The sequence below is a fragment of the Euprymna scolopes genome, chromosome 1 (assembly GCF_053919585.1).
Source record: "Euprymna scolopes isolate OS-2025 chromosome 1, ASM5391958v1, whole genome shotgun sequence".
Taxonomy (NCBI): Eukaryota; Metazoa; Mollusca; class Cephalopoda; order Sepiida; family Sepiolidae; genus Euprymna; species Euprymna scolopes.
The window spans coordinates 169,636,948-169,650,396 of record NC_136482.1 but is presented as its reverse complement, the minus strand read 5'-3'; the positions used below and the strand labels follow the sequence as shown (position 1 = coordinate 169,650,396).

The window sequence follows — 13,449 nt, the reverse complement described above, 5'->3', positions numbered from 1 at the left end:
GTAAAATAAGAGAATACTCCCTCTTTAGCAACTTTACCAAAAAACTCACCAATATAAACAAACACCCCAAAAAGTGCTTCAATCAATTTTTTTTTCTATTGTAACCCAAAAGAAAGAAACAAAAAACAAAGCTGAAACTTTTTATTGTATAGATTAAATTGTAAAAAAGAATTTGTGTTACATTTTAATTGACAATTATCTTTTCAGCATTCAAGAAAAAAAAAAACAAAAAAAAACATGTATTAAAAAAAAAGTCTCAAGGGAGGCTACTCCTGTAAAATAACTGTCTCTTGATCCATTATATAATTGAGCTTCCATGTGTACAATAAACATAAAAAAATAATAAGCAAAAAATTCACAAAATTTAATTTTATATTTTAATTTTTCCAAACAGCAGTATAGTGTATTATTTTATTCTTTTAATTGCTTTTTCAATTACCTTTTTTTTTTTCTTTGTTGAATTATTCAGCTTCGTCATAGTAATTAAAAGAAAAAACAATTAAAGAATCTACATTTTCAAATTAATTTATGTGAAAAGTAAAGGTTGTCTAAAAATATTTTTTAACTTTTAAATGTTTTATTTATTAAAATAATAAAATAATGTGTATTTTCAATGTTTCTTGCGATTTGTTTTTATGTTAATTTGCAGCTACCAGTCAATAGGTTTGAAAAGAACACTCATAAACGCAATACACAATGCAATATATGAATGGATGGAATAAGTTTAGGAAACTTCTTCCATTACTAATCAGCAGAGTGTTACCACTGTCGACTAAGGGAAGAGTCTATCAGGCAGGTGTATGACGTGGGATGATATATGAGAATGCAATCTGGCCAGTGAGGGTTGAAGACATTCATTGCATGGAGAGAAATAATATAAGAATGATATGATGGAGGTGTAATTTCAAACGAGTTGGAACAAAGGAAACGGAATAGATCAGACAATTCTAAGGAACACACGCCGTAATAGTATTTGTAGAAAAGACTGAGACTAGCAACATCATGTATGTGAGAGAAAGGCTGCAATGAAGAAAAATGTGTAGGGGCCAATCAAATTACAGACACGTTTCTACAATTTTTCAAGAACCTTCAAATAGGACAGGGATTCATCAGCCCAAATATAACAAGAGTACTCCATACATGGTCTGATAGTAGATTTGTAGAGATAGAGAATAGCCTCTAGGTAATTCCTTATAGTTGTTAACTTGTCTACGCTGTCTTTCATAATTTTTTTAAATCGTTATTTTCATCATTACTGGTAAGGTCCCGGCATCAATCAAATCTGTGTGCAGCGCACGTGGAAAAGAAAGGATTCAAAGTGAAATGGATTATTTAATTTCTTACAGCTAATTTGCGATTTCTAAAGAAAATAGTAACAAAATAGAAAAGACTCAGACTGGCAAAATCACGTCTGTTAGAGGTAGTGAAGAAGAAAGTGTCGGGTCAATCAAATTACAGATACATTTTTGCAATTTATTAAAAGCCTTCAAATGAGACACAGATTCACCAGTTTTAATATAACAACAGTCCTCCATACATGGTTTGATAGATTTATAGAGAGAGAGAATAGTCTTGGGTGTGAGAAAGTGTTTCGAGTGATAGATAGAAACGATTTAACGAGAAGCAGAAAGTGCAATCGATTTAATATATGAACTCCAAGAAAAATTTGATTAGAAAGAAAGACCAAGAAGTTTTAGAGTCAATTTTTATCGAGAGCAGAGCCATCCATAAAAATCTCAGAAAGAAAAGAGACACACCTGCGATTGAAGGACAATAGTTAAGTCTTGAAGACAGACTTAAATTTAATGAGCTCAGATTATGATTAAATATAAACAGTATAGGGCAGAGGTGCCCAAACTATGGCATGAGGGCCACGTCCGACCTGCCAAAGTTTTTGATCTGGCCCGCAGAGCTCTTATAGAAGACATAAAAATATTCAGGAAATATTTTAAAAATGGAAATGTGTAAAAAATAGTGTAATAGTTTTCTTTTTGTTCCGAAAATATGAAAAAAACGAACTGTCTTTTCTTAAATGCTAATCGATTTTTGTCTTTTCTTTTTTACAAGGGAGTCACCACTTATAAAGGCCCAAAAGCCATTCTAGGATAAAGGTTAATGAGTGTACAGTATTCACTGAGACTACAGCATAGTGATTGTTAGAGGTGGAAATTGGGTTGAAGTTGATTATTTAAGGAGACAGCCCAACAAGAACTTGTTTACATGTGACTTGAAGATGATGATATTGTAGTCAGCTGGAAAGTAATTTAGCAGAACAGAGTTCCACAGGAGGGCAATTCTAGGAAGAAGCATTGTTCATGGAATCTGCATTTAGATTTAGGCATAGATAAAGAATGTGGGAAATAGAATGTGGAACAATAAAATTGTCACCCTAGAAAAAAAAACGACATGATTCCATTTCCATTTAATGAAAACCAGTTTTCTTTTTTTGTTGCAGATCATCTGCTAGTTGTGTACAAATCCCAAAAGTTATAGGAACTTTCTATCATGTCTGAAAGTGACACAATGTTCAACAAACGAGATCGGAGATGCACCGCTGTACTACTCATGCTCTCTACTGATCCAAGTTATGACAACAGGACCATTGCCAGCACCCTCAAAATGCAAATCCAGACGGTTCAACACTTGAGGGCACAGCGCAACAAAGTTTTCGGCCATGTTTATGGTCTTAGGTGTGCTTTCAAGTGAGGGCCACATCATGCCAGCTCACATCTTTGAAGTCGATTTGAAAGTCAACACCAAAGTGTATCTGGATGTGCTGAAGAGTGTAGTGATTCCCTGGTGCAATCAGGTGACCGCTGGCAGACCCTGGGTGTGCCGGCAGGAATCGGCGCTGGCTCACAAGTCCAAAGAGACCCAGGCTTGGTTTCAGGAGTGCTACGACATTTTACCCTTATCTCACTGCCCCCACCTCTTCCCCCCGGTCTAAACCTGCTGGACTATTTCCTTTGGTCATACGCCGAGAACATCATCAGCATGACCTTCCACAACATCAAAGCCAGCCAGATTGCCACTATCCACCAAGTATTCACTGAGCTCTCATTGGTGCTTGTGGAAAAGGTATGCTCCCAGTTCTTGATCTGTATTAAAGCTGTGATAGAGGGTGAAGGCGGCTACATTGAATAGATGTCAGCTCTACTACAAAATCAAGTTACCTGTATTGTTTTTTTTCAATAAAAGTTTTAAAATAAAGACGCAGTGTTGTTTGCTTTAGAGCAACAATTTTATCATTCTACTCTGTAGTATGGAATAAGCTATGCAGATTCACCTTTATTAATACAATCTTGTTACTTTCGGTGGCAAGATCAAAGTGTAGCATCTGTTCTTCAGATGCTGCACTTCTATTTCTTGTTCTCTTTCGGTGGAGAAGAAATCCTTCACGACTGAGACAATTTTTATTTTTGTACCTTTTCTCCACGTTAAAAAACGACCCTGGTGTCTAACTCTGTCCCGTGGGGAGGCATAGTAAATAGGTACAATATATATATATATATATATATATATATATATATATATATATATATATATATACTAGCAAGAGTACCCGTCGTTGACTGGGTTCAAAAACAGCCTACAGAAAATGGACTCTGATTCATGAAAGTATGATAGGTTGTGAAAAGGAAGGGTTGTAAAGAAATAGCTTCGAATTCGAGGCTATCAAAACCAAAGCAAAATATGATGAAAGTAAAAATCAAATAGATAAACTCCATAATTTATTATACCATACCTGTTCACACTGAAACACTTATCACAATATTCTGTGGATCTATATTAAAATCCTTGTTAACCTTTGTGACATATTTCCATTCTATGGAGGTCAGGTGCGAACGAACACCCCATAATTTTATTATACCATATTTCTTCAAACTGAAACATAATTATCAAAGCATACTTATGCAGATAGATATGAAAAGTCTTTATTAAAGTTTGTGCCTATTTCCATTCTATGGAGACCAGGTGCAAACGCAAACCCCACAATTTTATTATACCATCCCTATTTAAGTTAAAACATACTTATCAAAGTATTATTATGTACATCTATATCAAAAACACTTGTAACGTTTTTTTTTAAATTTTTTATTTCCATACTTTGTGGACCAGGCGCAAACGCAGACCCCACAATTTTAATGAACCACTGTTCTGCCAGATCAAACATACCCATTCCTGTGTCTCGATACATCTTCTATCATTATATGTAATCAATTTTTTAAAATAGTCAACCATATAGGAACCTATTTGTGACCACACACACACACACACATTCAACTGGACTCTGATTCATGAAAGTATGATAGGTTGTGAAAAGGAAGGGTTGTAAAGAGATAGCTTCGAATTCGAGGCTATCAAAACCAAAGCAAAATATGATGAAAGTAAAAATCAAATAGATAAACTCCATAATTTATTATACCATACCTGTTCACACTGAAACACTTATCACAATATTCTGTGGATCTATATTAAAAACCTTGTTAACCTTTGTGACATATTTCCATTCTATGGAGGTCAGTGCAGTGGAAAGAAGGTTCACGTGCCTCCTCGCAGCAAGACACATAAGTACCTTCATTTTAAATTTCCTAAAAATCAGTCCAGCCGTTTTCGAGTTCATAAGGAACAAACTCACACATGCACACACACAAACAAAGTTTCTTATACATATATATATATATATATATATATATATATATATATATATATAAATTAAACATTCGAATAATACTGTTTTTAAATGATGTTGCTCCTAGTTGTCGATATTTATTTGGGAAGGTGTTAGCTGAAAGATGTCTTATTAGAGTTTTATTTTCTCTACCTTACCCCTTATTTACCCCCCCCCTTGTCTAATTTGTATCTTTTTTAATATTAAATAAGAGTAAGGAGAAAAAAATTATTTTCGAAGTGCCTTTTTTTCTTTTTTTTTTTTTTTACAAGAGAATCACCACTTATCAAGGCCTAGAGGCCACTCGAGGATAAGGGTTAAAGAGTGTACAGTGGTCAAAAGGACAATATAGTAATCGTTAGAAATGCAAATTTGGTAAATTGGATTACTTAAGGGGAATGGCTCATCAAGAACTTGTTTACATTGGACTTGAAGATGGCCATATTGTAGTCAGCCGGAAAGCAGGGAAACGGAAAACAATTCCACAGGCGTGCAGTTCTAAGAAAGAAGCTTTGTTCATGGAATCTACTTTTAGGTTTAGGCACAGATAAAGAGTGGGGGGAAATTATTGATAGTGTTTTTAGTCAGATGTGTGTTTCTTGTGAATGTTTGGTGAGGGGGTCCATAGATTGGAGCTCAGACAAGCACTTGCCATGAAAATAACAATAAAACAGAGACAGGCTCGCAATGTCCCTTCTGTGAGAAAAAAGAGGTTGCAGGGAAGGGAAAAGGGCATCACCCACTAGGCTATGAAATCTATTCTGAACTCTGTCAAGGCAGGATAAGCACTTCCTAGTAGCTCCTGCTCAGATGAGGCAACAGTACTCCATCCTTATATATACTTGGCTCTTATATAGATAGAGCTGTATCATCAAGTAGATATCTACTGGATCGATAGAAGGATCCCACCATTTTTCCAGCAACATTGGCAACAGATTTGATGTATGTGTTCCATTTTAGATCAGGAGTAAAGATCAAGCCCAGAAGCTTGTCAAAACATGGAGCCTCTCCAAGACGAGAGCCATTCATTTCAATTGATACCAGATGAGGATCAGAACGTTGATGATGTAAAGATAGAAGCTTGGTTTTAGATGCATTAAAAGTAACCAGCTTCTTTTTTCCCTATTTTACCACATGCTCAAGCGCAGAGGAGAGAGAACTTGGTCGTTTACAGCCTTTGATGTGCTGCCATAGATGGTAGTATCGTCAGCAAAAATGTCTCTGAATGATCTTAGGATGTGATTTTGGAGATCATTGATGTTGATCAGGAAAATACTTGGACCCAGCATGGACCCCTATGAGCTTCTGATTTCTGCCTATCAACCACTACTCTTATGAACCTATCAGAGAGAAATGATTTAATAATTGAGAAGACATTTCCAGCTGTACCATGTGAAGTAGACTTTTATGCCATACCCTATCAAATGCCTTTGTTATGTCAAGAGCAATTGCCCTAGAAAGGAAGCCTCCATCGAGAGTTTCGCTAATCCTATGAGAAATAACTATAAGCACATCCGCTGTAGATCTAGCAGAATGGAAACCATATTGTGTGTCACTAAAAAGGTTATTTTTGCTGAGATGGTTGATTACTTCTCTCATTTAACACAGATTCCAGCAACTTACTCATGATGCACAGGAGACTGATTGGTTTGTACTAAGAGGAAGATGATCGATAACCTGAATTCTTAAATACAGGGCATACCGATGAGGTTTTCCAGGGTGTTGGGAAGCAATTTCTCCTTAAGACAACGCTTAAACAGCTTTGCAAGTATGGGAGCTAGTTCGTGGTTGAAGCTTTTTCAACACTATAATTGGAATACCGTCAGGGCCAGTTGCTTTACTCTAATCAAGGTTTTTGATTAGCTTGGCAACATCATGTACAGATATTTATATGTTGCATAGTGTGTTTTCTGATACAGAAAGAAATCCGGGAGTTTGGTGGCCTTCGTTGCATAGGGTAGAATTAGCAACAAACTTCTTTCAGTTTCCATTTGTTATTACACTTTTTCTTTAATAATATATGTTGAAACTATAAAAAAAATACCTCAACAACTAATAATAATGGCATTTCACCCAGTATTATTCAAATGTTTAATAAAATTCTGTACTCATACAATTTATATATATATATATATATATATATATATATATATAAATATATATATATATATATATATATATGTATGTATATGTATTACATACTGTGTTCTTACTTGCATTAGCATGGTTAGGTGGAGGATCCATATTGTAATATTTCGGGAAATCTCTCTTCATCAAACGTATTTGACTTTCCAACGTGCATATTGTGACTTTTTATACAATGAGGAAAACCTATGTAACATCTTTATTTTAAAACTTCTTTTCTTTATTACATTCCAATTACTCTCACTCTCCTTGGATCTCCCTCTAATTGCCTCTTTACCTCCTTCTCTCTCACACACTGTTGCAACTGTTTTAATATAATAAACAGAAGAAAAAAAAGCAAACTGACTGACCTAATTTTAGTGCTGTTTTTGAAATAACTATCAGTAAAAAACTAATTTTTTTTTTATTACTCCATACACTGATTTAATACCTAAAAGGAATTAATTATTTTTTTTATCGTAACCAGAATGGGGTCACATTGAATCTAATGATGTAATGTTTGCTTATAGCATCTAAGTCATATGTAAAAAAAATCTTTTTGAAATCACTACTATATACTCGATACAATATAATAATCAATAGAAAAATGGCTCTATAATAATTAGGGCTATGACGAGAATATTCTTTTCATTATTTTGACATTCGAGTATATATCCGACACAGTTAATCAATTGAGAACCAGATCACTCCATCTAAAAACATATAAGATATTAACTGATATATACTCGAGAGTCAAATAATGGAAAGAATATTCTTTTATCATAGCCCTAATAATCAATAAACATGAAATTTGTATAAATTAAAATATATTTAGGCGTATTTTATGACTGGGCAATGCCAAGTGGCCTGCTAGTATATATAGTAAATACTGATCTAATGAACCATCTAGTATATCAGCTAACAACCTGCCATAACATACTTAACTAAAAGAGGATGAGGATGTTGTAGTTTGCTTAAAACATTGTGTCTAGTGTTAAAGGATTTTTTTTTTTTACAATGTAATTTTTTCTCTGCTGCTCGTACGCATTTACAAGTATTTGAAAATATTGAACAACAACAATTTTTTAATTTTTTTTTTTTACATAGGAGTTACCACTTATCAAGACCCGGAGACCACTCGAGGATATGGGTTAATGAGGGTACAGTGGTCAATGGGACAAAATCGTGGTAATCGTTAGTAGTAGAAAGTTGATAAATTGATAAAAAGGGGACGACTTATCAAGAACTTGTTTACATTGGACTTGAAAAAAAAAAAAAAAACTAAAACAAACAAATTATAGTTAGCTGGAAAGCAGGGAAGCGGAAGAGAGTTTCACAGGCGTGCAGCTCTGGAATCTACATTTCGGTTTAGGCACAGATAAAGAGTGTGGGGGGGAGGGAATTATTGATAGTGGTTCTAGTCAAACGAGTGTTTTTCATGAAAGTTTTGCGAGAGGGAAACATTCAATAATTTTCTTTATTACCTGTTGAGTGCACATGGTGTTGTTAGCGTAGAATACGAATTTTCGGGATTAAAATCCCATTGTTAAGGATGATGTTAGAAAAATATATGTTTAGTGTTATATTTTTTTCCTCTCTAGTCGGCATTGGAATGAACGCAGATTGACGTCAAATCAATTTCGATTTCAAATTTTTTTAAAGTTCAATTTTTTAACGCATGCATGTACATATAAGTATTGTTTTATTTTTGGGGTAAATATGAAGAATCACCCCACCCTCGAAAATTCCTTTTAAATTACCACTTATATATATGTTTTCGGGGGCGCTGAAAACGAAAATAACGTTTAAAATTGCCGCAAACGAGCAGTTTCCAAGATATGAAGAAATGTTAGTTTAAGAAAAAGCGAGGGATCACTTTTCCATAATAATTTAACACAAAATGAGCATCCACTTTCTGGCCATCATGTGGAGGGGGGGGGCTTTCTTTCCACCCTCGGAAAATCCTTTAAAATTACCACGAACGTTTAAAATTCCAGGAAACAAGTAGTTTCCAAGATATGAAGAAATGCACCCACTTTATGGCCACCTTGTTATTTTCTTTCTTTATTATTTATTTATTTCCTATTTATTATTAGTGTATTATAATTTTTTATTTTCTATTTTAGTTTTGATTTAATTTAATTTAACCGGTTTTTTTTATTGTTTTATATCCATGGCTTATTAGTGAAGGTATGTAACTCTTGTTATAAAAATAGACAGTTTTATCTCCCTTGGTAATAATTTGTGGAATTTCAATCTTTTTTTTTTTTTTTAAATTATTATTTATGTATGCATCATAAGGAACTTGTTATTTGGTTCTAATCTACTCTTAACTTTGGGTTGATAACCGTTTCGTATCTATTTATTTATTGTAATATGTATATATTATTAATTATATTAGGAGGTTGTAATTCAATTCTGTTTTGTTATTTATTTTGAGTCTGAGGTTTTTGATTAAAAAAAGATTAAAAATGATATTTCGTTAAAATAAGTTGTTTGAGATTTCACTATAATTGTAATGCACTGGTTGCCTAATCTTCAACAGCAGGGGCGGTGATGATGGTTCAGTGGTTAACGGACTGACAACCTTGGTGCACCGAGTTCAAATCCAGGTTGTTCCACTTTCACTTAGGAATGTTAGCAACATTCACGGGATTCCTCTCGTAAGTACCCAATATCCTTCTAATTAGAAAGATATCAGGTAAACGAATGCCAACAAAATCATCATCATGAATGATGATTAACAACAACAGTCTAAAGCACCACTTGTACTGCTGACCTAAACTCTAGGGTTGATGCAACACCGCGGACATTGTATTGTCTCTGATGAGTTGTTGAGTAAAATTAATCATCAGCTTTTATAGAATTCGAACTGCGACGTATAGAATATGTAGGAATATTTTATATTGCAAAGAACAGCATCAAATTCATCAGACAGTGACTATGCTAGAAGACTACTCACATCTGAGAGTATCCTTTACCTCTACAAAGACACCATTCGCCCATGCATGTAGTATTGTTGCCATATCTGGGCTGCTGCATCTATCACTAGTCTCTCTCCCTCTTAGACAGAATTAAAAAAAAAAATGTCTCAAATCTAATAGCCAAGCTTAAACCCTTTTCCCATTGCCTCAATGTTGCCTCTATGTACTTGTTTTACAAGTACTTTAATGGAATGTGTTCAGATGAACTTATGAACCCCCCCCCCTCGATGTACGTACTTCTGATTAACCTGACAACCAGGAAAATCCCACCTCTTCACTGATGAGGTCGCTGGAGGCCGGAGAGCCTTCTACTTTAATCAAACTGATAGATTTTGGAATTCCGTCTGTTTACTGCTTCCCTGACTCTACTAACCTGCAGAAGTTTAAATGTAATGTAAATAGACGTTTCGCTGCTCAACTCCCCACAGTCCTTTGTTAGACACGATCCCAAATAATAGCCCTTGTTTTCCAAGTAGCAATATATCTTGTTTGGGGTGAAGAAAAGTTTTTAAAAAAAAATGTAGCTGAGGGAGAATCTTGCTTATACCATAACTTCATTGTCTTTTCTTTGAAATATATCACAACGAAATGTCAAACTTTTTCAAAAGTAAATTGTAAGTGGCAGATTTTTAACCGATGAAAATAGTGGTGGGGATCTGAATTGGACGGTTTAAACAACCCGAAGTATTAAAAACCGAACTTGACATGAAATGAAAAATAAAACCAAAAAAAAAACCCAATGAAATTCTTATCTTGTGTGGTGACTCCTTCGCGACTTTTCTGGGTAAAATAATCTGAGTTGCCTTATTACGTACAATGACAACTCGTCCTTGTAATCGTAACAAAAAGGTAGTTTCTTTCATCTTCGATAACACAAGCGATCGCTTCGGTATACACGCTCATTAACAAATTGTCTAAACACAACTGACAGAAAAAGGCGAGAATAAAAAAAAAAGAAGAAAACATCAATAAAAGAATTTGTATTAATTGGATTCATCGGACTACTGTTCTCATATTCAGTGTGATTTTCTCAACGTTTCGGTCGATGTAAACTCCGACCTTCTTCAAATGTATCTTGTCGAAAAAGTTGTAAAAAAAAAAAAAAAAAAAAATTATATATATATATATATATATATATATATATATATATATATATATATATATATATATATATATATAACAAATAAATGTTATGAAGGGCAAGATAATGTACTTTTCTATTTAACTGGATACGTTTTTAGTGTTTTTATGTTTATTTGGTTCGAAAAGCAAGTAATATTGAAGGCTACCGGAGAACAAGAAAAGATGGCAACGATGTCTCTTTACATCTTTGAAGTTTCGTTAATCATTTCAAAATAAGAAATAAAACTGAATGGTGATAGAAACCCACCCAATAAATGTCACAGTAACATTTACTGGGTGGGTTTCTTCCACCATTTTGTTTTATTTCCTATTTTGAAGTGATTATCGAGTCTTCAAAGACATTGCGTCCATCTTTTCTTGTTCTTCGATAGTACTTAATATTCCTTGTTTTTCAAACCGAATAAACATTTTACAAAAAAAAAATAAAAAGACTAAAAACTTATCTAGTTAGGTAGAAAAGTAACTTATCTTGCCTTTGATAGCATTTATTTTTTTATAGGACTCTAGCCGAGAGTCCACCAATTCGTAATTGGGATCTATCAATTTTTAAGACTGAGGTTGCAGGTGCATGAACCTTTAGAAGTCGAAAGTAGTAGAGTATCCACGGGACCGTTAAAGATAAATTTAACAAGATCGCCGATTAACAGAAGGTTTTCACCAAATCACATCCCCACATACATAAAATAAAAATATAAATAACTCCGAAAAATAATGAGACTCCACAAAGAACTTGAAATCGCTGTATTACTGTGAAATGACAACTTGAAATAGCTGTATTACTGTGAAATGACAACTTGAAATAGCTGTATTACTGTGAAATGACAAATTGAAATCGCTGTATTACTGTGAAATGACAACTTGAAATCGCTGTATTATTGTGAAATGACAACTTGAAATAGCTGTATTACTGTGAAATGACAACTTGAAATAGCTGTATTACTGTGAAATGACAACTTGAAATAGCTGTATTACTGTGAAATGACAACTTGAAATCGCTGTATTACTGTGAAATGACAACTTGAAATAGCTGTATTACTGTGAAATGACAACTTGAAATCGCTGTATTACTGTGAAATGACAACTTGAAATAGCTGTATTACTGTGAAATGACAACTTGAAATCGCTGTATTACTGTGAAATGACAACTTGAAATCGCTGTATTACTGTGAAATGACAACTTGAAATCGCTGTATTACTGTGAAATGACAACTTGAAATAGCTGTATTACTGTGAAATGACAACTTGAAATCGCTGTATTACTGTGAAATGACAACTTGAAATAGCTGTATTACTGTGAAATGACAACTTGAAATCACTGTATTACTGTGAAATGACAACTTGAAATCGCTGTATTACTGTGAAATGACAACTTGAAATAGCTGTATTACTGTGAAATGACAACTTGAAATCGCTGTATTACTGTGAAATGACAACTTGAAATCGCTGTATTACTGTGAAATGACAACTTGAAATCGCTGTATTACTGTGAAATGACAACTTGAAATCGCTGTATTACTGTGAAATGACAAATTGAAATCGCTGTATTACTGTGAAATGACAACTTGAAATCGCTGTATTACTGTGAAATGACAACTTGAAATCGCTGTATTACTGTGAAATGACAACTTGAAATCGCTGTATTACTGTGAAATGACAACTTGAAATCGCTGTATTACTGTGAAATGACAACTTGAAATAGCTGTATTACTGTGAAATGACAACTTGAAATCGCTGTATTACTGTGAAATGACAACTTGAAATAGCTGTATTACTGTGAAATGACAACTTGAAATCGCTGTATTACTGTGAAATGACAACTTGAAATCGCTGTATTACTGTGAAATGACAACTTGAAATCGCTGTATTACTGTGAAATGACAACTTGAAATCACTGTATTACTGTGAAATGACAAATTGAAATCGCTGTATTACTGTGAAATGACAACTTGAAATCGCTGTATTACTGTGAAATGACAACTTGAAATCGCTGTATTACTCTGAAATGACAACTTGAAATCGCTGTATTACTGTGAAATGACAACTTGAAATCGCTGTATTACTGTGAAATGACAACTTGAAATCGCTGTATTACTGTGAAATGACATTTAGTTACATGATAGAAGAATATTAATTCAAATCGTTCCAATGTTAGTGTTGTCTTGTAACGAGTGTTCATTGCTTAACTAAATGATTATCTCGTGAAAATGGCATGAAGTTTAAGATTATTGATTTTTATGGACAGAGTGTCACCCGTGGCTTGAATATGGTTATTTTTTTTTTAGAGAAAAACAGTCATTAAACCATGTGTGTGTGTGTGTTCATTGCATAAGAAAACAGTAGTTAAAAAAAGTATTGTTAAAAAGAAGATTTAAATTCCCACTCGATGTTGTGATTTTCTATGATGGGTGTTGAAGAGAAAAACTGGTTTGATTTTGTCTGTAGCGCTTGTAAAGTCCAAATGGAAGATTTTAATGTCTCTCTTCCCACAGAGTTTCATTGGTACGTGTCGCACTGGAGAAGTCTGAA

The 13,449-nt window shown here is 33.9% G+C and overlaps 1 long non-coding RNA gene across 1 annotated transcript in view; it reads right to left on the bottom strand.

Annotated features, from left to right (window-relative positions):
* LOC145277104 (uncharacterized) overlaps positions 1 to 7,216 on the bottom strand; it is a 35,067-nt gene extending 27,851 nt beyond the window's left edge. The window contains exon 1 of the long non-coding RNA XR_013868112.1: positions 6,886 to 7,216. This is a non-coding gene — a long non-coding RNA (uncharacterized LOC145277104). The remainder of the gene's footprint in view (positions 1 to 6,885) is intronic.
* Positions 7,217 to 13,449: the final 6,233 nt, after the last annotated feature.